At 33.4% G+C, this 6,022-nt stretch overlaps 1 protein-coding gene and 1 pseudogene across 14 annotated transcripts in view; one reads left to right on the forward strand and one right to left on the reverse strand.

The window, feature by feature from the left end:
• The window catches only part of ZNF644 (zinc finger protein 644), a 100,674-nt gene that overhangs the window by 36,899 nt on the left and 57,753 nt on the right, over positions 1–6,022 (reverse strand). The window lies entirely within an intron of this gene.
• LOC111736891 lies at positions 4,138–4,256 on the forward strand (annotated as a pseudogene).

A 6,022-nucleotide genomic window follows, 5' to 3' on the forward strand; every position in this document is an offset into this window, starting at 1 on the left:
AAGAATATAACATGGATGAATTCCTTTGCATAAAACAAAACGGCCACAAAGTACGTAAACCATAAACTTTTATAAGTATTAGGAGAAACTGACAGTCACAAAGAGAGACTTTAAACACTTCTCCCCTATAGTCAACAGATCAAGGAGAATATTCTAGTTTTCTTAACCCAAGCTCCTCTTTCAAGATCACCCTTCTCTCCCTTTACAAAAGAAAGGTTCCCAAACACAAATCTGCATCCTTCCCCATCTCCATCAGTCGCTCAGGTCAATAACCTTGGAGCAATTTTCTTTATTCTTTTATTCACACTTCATATCCAAACTATCAGGAAATCCTATCGCTGCCTTCAAATTACATCCAGAATCCAATCACTTCCCCCTATTGCTACGCCCAAGTCTACTAATATCTCACTCCTATATTATTTCAACATTTTCTTAACCTGATTTTAGTGCATCTACCCTTGCCCACCTACTGTCTATCTCAACGCCATAATCAGATTGTTTTAAAATCTAAGACAGATAATGTTCCTCAAAACCCTTAAATGGCTCTGTTTTTTACCTCTCAGAAAAAAAAAAAAACTTAAAAATGGCAGTATTTCTTAATTCTTTTAGAGGATATAAAAAAAATTTTTAAAGACCACTGATCAAATACATAGAGAACTCTATACAAGAAACAAACATTCTATATTTTTAATTTTTCAATTACAGCTGACATTTAGTATTATTTTATGTTAGTTTCAGGTGTATAGTATAGTGGTTATAAATTTATATAATTTACAAAGTGATCACTTGATGAGTCTAGTGTCCACCTGGCACCACACATAGTTACCACAATATTACTGACTATATTCCTTATGCTGTACTTTACATCCCCATGACTATTTTGTAACTACCAATTTGTACTACTTAATCCCGTCACCTTTTTCACCTAGCCCCCCAACCCACTTCCTACACAGAAACGGATGTTCTTATTTCAAAATAAAAGTGAACATTTATGAAATCTGACTATATATTATAAAGATCACAGAAAATTTCCAACAGAAAATTTGCAGGTATAAGACCAACATACAAAAATCAGTCATGTTTCTCTATGCCACAATGAATGCTCTAAAAAGGAAATTAAGAAAATAATTCCATTTACAAAAGCTTCCAAAATAAAATACCTAGGGATAAACACAATCAAGGAGGCAAAAGACTTAAAAACTGAAAACAACAAAACATGCTGAAAGAAATTAAAGGAGGTTTAAATAAATGGAAAGCTATTCATGTTCATGGATTTGAAGATGAAATATTGTTAAAATGGCAAAACTTTCCAAAGTGATCTACAGATTCAATACAATCCTCATCAAAATTCTAATGGTCTTCCCACCCACCCCCCAGAAATAGATAAGCTTATCCTCAAATTCATATGGAACTGAAAGGGGTCCTAAAGGGCTAAAACAATGTTGAAAAAGAAATGAAATAGAAAGGCTCACTGATTTAATAATTTACTACAATGCTACTATAATCAGTGTGGTACTAGCATAAGGGCAGACATATAGAACAACGGAATAGATCTGAAAATCCAGAAATAAACCCAAACATCTGTCACCAACTAATTTTTAACAAAGCTGCCAAGATCATTCAATGGGGAAAAATAAGTCTTTTCAACAAATGGTGCTGAGAAAACTAAACAGTCACATGTAAATGAAGCTGGACCCCTATCTCATATCATGTACAGAAATTAAATCAAATGGATCGACATGTAAATATAAGAGCTAAATCTGTAAAGCTTTTAGAAGAAGGCCTAAGGATGGATCTGGATGACTTTAGATTTGGCACTGGTTTCTTAGATTTGACACCAAAAGCGCGATGAACAAAAGAAAAAATATATAATTTGGACTTCATCAAAATAAAAAACTTGTGCATCAAAGGACAGTATGAAGATATATTTGTTAAGAGTTTACTATCCAGAATATATAAACAATTCAACAAAAAGACAAACCACCGAATTTTAAAAAAAATGGGCCAAGGACCTGAATAGACATTTCTTAAAAGAAGATATACAAACGGCCAAGAAGCCCAGGAAAACATGTTCAATCAACATCTTGGTCATGAAGAAAACGCAAATGAAAACTATAATGAGATACCACTTCACACCTATTCAAATAGCTTTAATTAAAAACAAACAAACAAACAAATAAACAAACTACAACAACTGGAAAATAGCAAGAGTTGATGAGAATGTGGAGAAATACAGACCCTCAAACATTGCTGGTGAGAATGTAAAAGGGTACATCTGCTGTGGAAAAATTTGCTGTTTCCTAAAAGAGGTGACATAGAATTACATTTGACCCAGCTGTTCAACTCCTACATATACACACCCAGGAGAAATGAGAATACATGTACACAAAGAAACTTGTATGTGAATGTTTATAGCATCATTATTCATAATAGCCAAAAAAGTAGTACATATTACAACTTGCATGAAACTTGAAAACATTATACTAAGAAGCCATATACAAAGGTCACATATTGTATGATTCCTTTAATATGAAATATTGAGAATAGGCAAATCCAGAGGCAGAAAGTAAAGGGTACCAGGTGATAGTGGAAGGGGTGAATAAAAAATGATTACTTAATGGATACAAGGGCGTTGAAACAGTTTTGAAATAAAGAGCTGATGGTTGCATAATATTCTAATATACTAAGTATCACTAAATTGTACACTTAAAATGATTAATGTATGTTATGTGAATTTCACCTCAATTAAAAAGGAAAGATGGCAATCATAAAATGCCCCTATGTTCTGACAACATCGAATTTAGAGCAAACTTCCACTTCCTTAGAACCTCTCTAAAATTACCCAAGCAAAGTCCAAATCCTATCATAGGTTCTTACCAAATACCCTCTTAAAAAGACAAACAGGTTCCCTGTAGTGTGCATATCCTTCACTGTAAAAAACTTATTCAACTATAGGTCATCTTGTTGCTCATTTTGGCTCAAAGGCATTGATAAAACCAAGCTAATTTCTCAACAGAAACAACAGAAAACAGAACACAAAAGAATAATATCTTCATTAAAAAACAAAACAAAACAAAACAAAAAAACAGCTGCCAATCCAGAATTCTAACCATTACAAAACTATAATTCAAAAGTGGTGAAATACAGAACATGACCAGACAACAAAATCTGAGAGGATTTCTCAGCACAAATCTACACCAAAGGTTATATACTAAAGGATGTGCTTTAGGGGAAAAAAAAAAAAAAATCACAGATGGAGAACTGAAGATGCAGGAAGAAAAAGTGATAAAAATAACTATGTGGGTAAATTTTAAATCTGACAAAATATTGATGCTGTCTTATGGAGATTAAAGTACATGTGGAGTTAAAAAATACGTAAGTATTATAGCAAATAAACTGAGCAAGGGGTAAGCAGGGAATTAATGGAATTAAAATGTTTTAGGTTCCTTGCATCATCTGATACAAAATAATTTTGAATCAGACTCTTATAAGTCAAGGATGCATGTTGCAATCTCTAGGGCAACAGGTCCCAAAAGTGAAGTCTGCGGATCTCCTGGGGGTCCCTGAAACTTTACTAGAGAATCATCAAATTCACAACTATTTTCTTAATAATACTAAGACCTTATTTGCCTTTTTTATTCTCATTCTCTTACAAGTGCACAATGGAGTTGTCCAGAATATGACTTGTGAAATCCCAAAAAATTAAAGCAGAAGTAGGTATGAGAATCCAGCTATCTTCCTTTAGGCTAGACATTAAAGACATTTGCAAAGAATGTAAAACAATGCTACTCTTCTAAATTTTGTTTTGGAAAGTATATTTTTCACAAAAATATGTTACTTATTGTTATCATTCAATGGGATATTCTTGTTTCCCCAAACAAAAAAATTATCTGACCCAAAATGTCACTTGTGTCAAGGTTGGAGAAACACTGACATAACCAAATAAACAAAAGTTCTTTTTAAGAATTTAAATGGGTCTTGAGAACACAGAGATTCAATTATTTAAGTACATGAAAAGATAATATGGCTTCATGAATTGGAAGACTTAATATCATAAAGATGTGAACACTATCTCAAATTAAAAACTAGATTCAATTTTTATAAGACTGACAATGTGACTATAAAAAATTATATGGAGTCTATGGTCATGCCACCCTGAACATGCCCGATCTCGTCTGATCTCAGAAGCTAAGCAGGGTCGGGCCTGGTTAGTACTTGGATGGGAGACTACCTAGGAATACCAGTTGCTGTAGGCATTAAACAAAAAATTATATGGAAATGCAAAGAGTCAAGAACAAGGTGGAAAGACTTGCTTTTTTGAATGTAAAGATGATATAATGTAATATAAGTTAAAACAATGTAGTTCTGGTGCAAGGGTAAAGTAGACAAATGGAAAAAAAATACAGCCAGAAACAGACCCACGAGTGGGTCATTTGATTTATGACAAAGGTGATACTGTAGAGCAGTGCAGAGACAATCTTTTCAATTAATGGTGCTGCATAAAATGTATATCCATAAGGTAAAAGAAGTGACCTCTATACTTCACGCAATGTTCAGAATCAGTTCTAAGTAGAAGCCAAATCTAAACACATAACAAACAATATGCAAAATAATATATAGAATCAGTTCTAGGAAGAAAGTAGAAAGCAAAAGAATAAGCATCTAAGACAGTGTCCCTCAACTTCAGCACTTGTGATACTTTGGGCTAGAGGTAGCTGTTTGTGCACTGTAGGATGTTCAACAACATCCCTAGCCAATTCACTAGATGCCAGGAGTATTCCACCCGCCCAGCTGTAAAAGCAAAAAGTATCTTGAAATATTGCCAAATGTTTCACAAGCTGCCCGGGGAGTCAAAGGTGTGGGGTAAGAGAAGAGAAAATTGCCTCTACTTGGGAACCACTATTCTAAAAGATAACATAAGAGAATATCTTCCTATCTTTGAAGCAGAAAAAGATTTCTTAAACAGGACACAAGAAACACTGACTTTAAAGGAAAACTGATAAATTGGACTACATTAAAATTAAGATCTTCCTTTCATCAAGAGAATATTAACAGGGTGGAAATGAAGTCGAAGTGTGATATATTTTTCCAGCAAATGTAATCAAGCAAAGGACTTGTGTCTAGCACATAGAAAAACTCCTAAAGACAAAAAAAAAAAAAAAAAAAAAAAACCCACAAAAATTCTAATAAAAAAAAACAGGGCTCATATTCATAAAATATGTAACTTCTATAAATCAGTAATATTGAACGCTCAATAGTAAAAAATTTTAAAAAGGTAAGGAGAGGACAGAAGAGACTTCACAAAAGAGGATATCCAAACAGCCAATAAATTTATAAAAAAGTACTAAATCTCATTTGGAATCAGGAAAAGGCATCCTCCCAAAGGGCTATAATTAAAAAGGCTATTAATACCACATGGTAGTGACAATAAAGAGCAATAGGAACCCTCATAACCTGTTGATGGGATAGGTTCAACCACTTTGAAAACAATTTTTTGTTATCTTCTAAATTTGAACATATATACATGAATGACCCAGCTATTCTCCTCCCGGTATACACTCAGCATAAATATTGTACAAGTGCCCCAAGAAACATGTACAAGAATCTTCATGACAGCATTATTCAATTCAAATGCTAAAAGTAAAAAGACAGTGATAAAATGTACAAGTTAGCTACAGCTACATGTGAAAACATCCGTGAATTTCCCCAACAAAATAAGCAGAGACAAATAATACTGCTATGTAATTCTATTTACATAAAAGTTCAAAAGCAGGTTAAAACAAAGCCATATTCTTTGAAGCCTAGACAGTGGTTACTCCAGAACACAGAAAAAAGAGTGATTGAAAAGGAATTATAGGGAGTTTCTGGGTTGTAGGCAGTATTCTATTTCTTGGTCTGTGGTGGTCATGGGGTATTTACATCGTGGTGATTCACTAAACTGTATACTTATACTCTGTGCTCTTACCTGTATGTATTATATTCCAATTTCTAAAAAAAGATATCTCTTATATGCTGTGTATAC

Source organism: Pteropus vampyrus, unplaced genomic scaffold, assembly GCF_000151845.1.
Source record: "Pteropus vampyrus isolate Shadow unplaced genomic scaffold, Pvam_2.0 Scaffold22, whole genome shotgun sequence".
Lineage (NCBI taxonomy): Eukaryota > Metazoa > Chordata > Mammalia > Chiroptera > Pteropodidae > Pteropus > Pteropus vampyrus.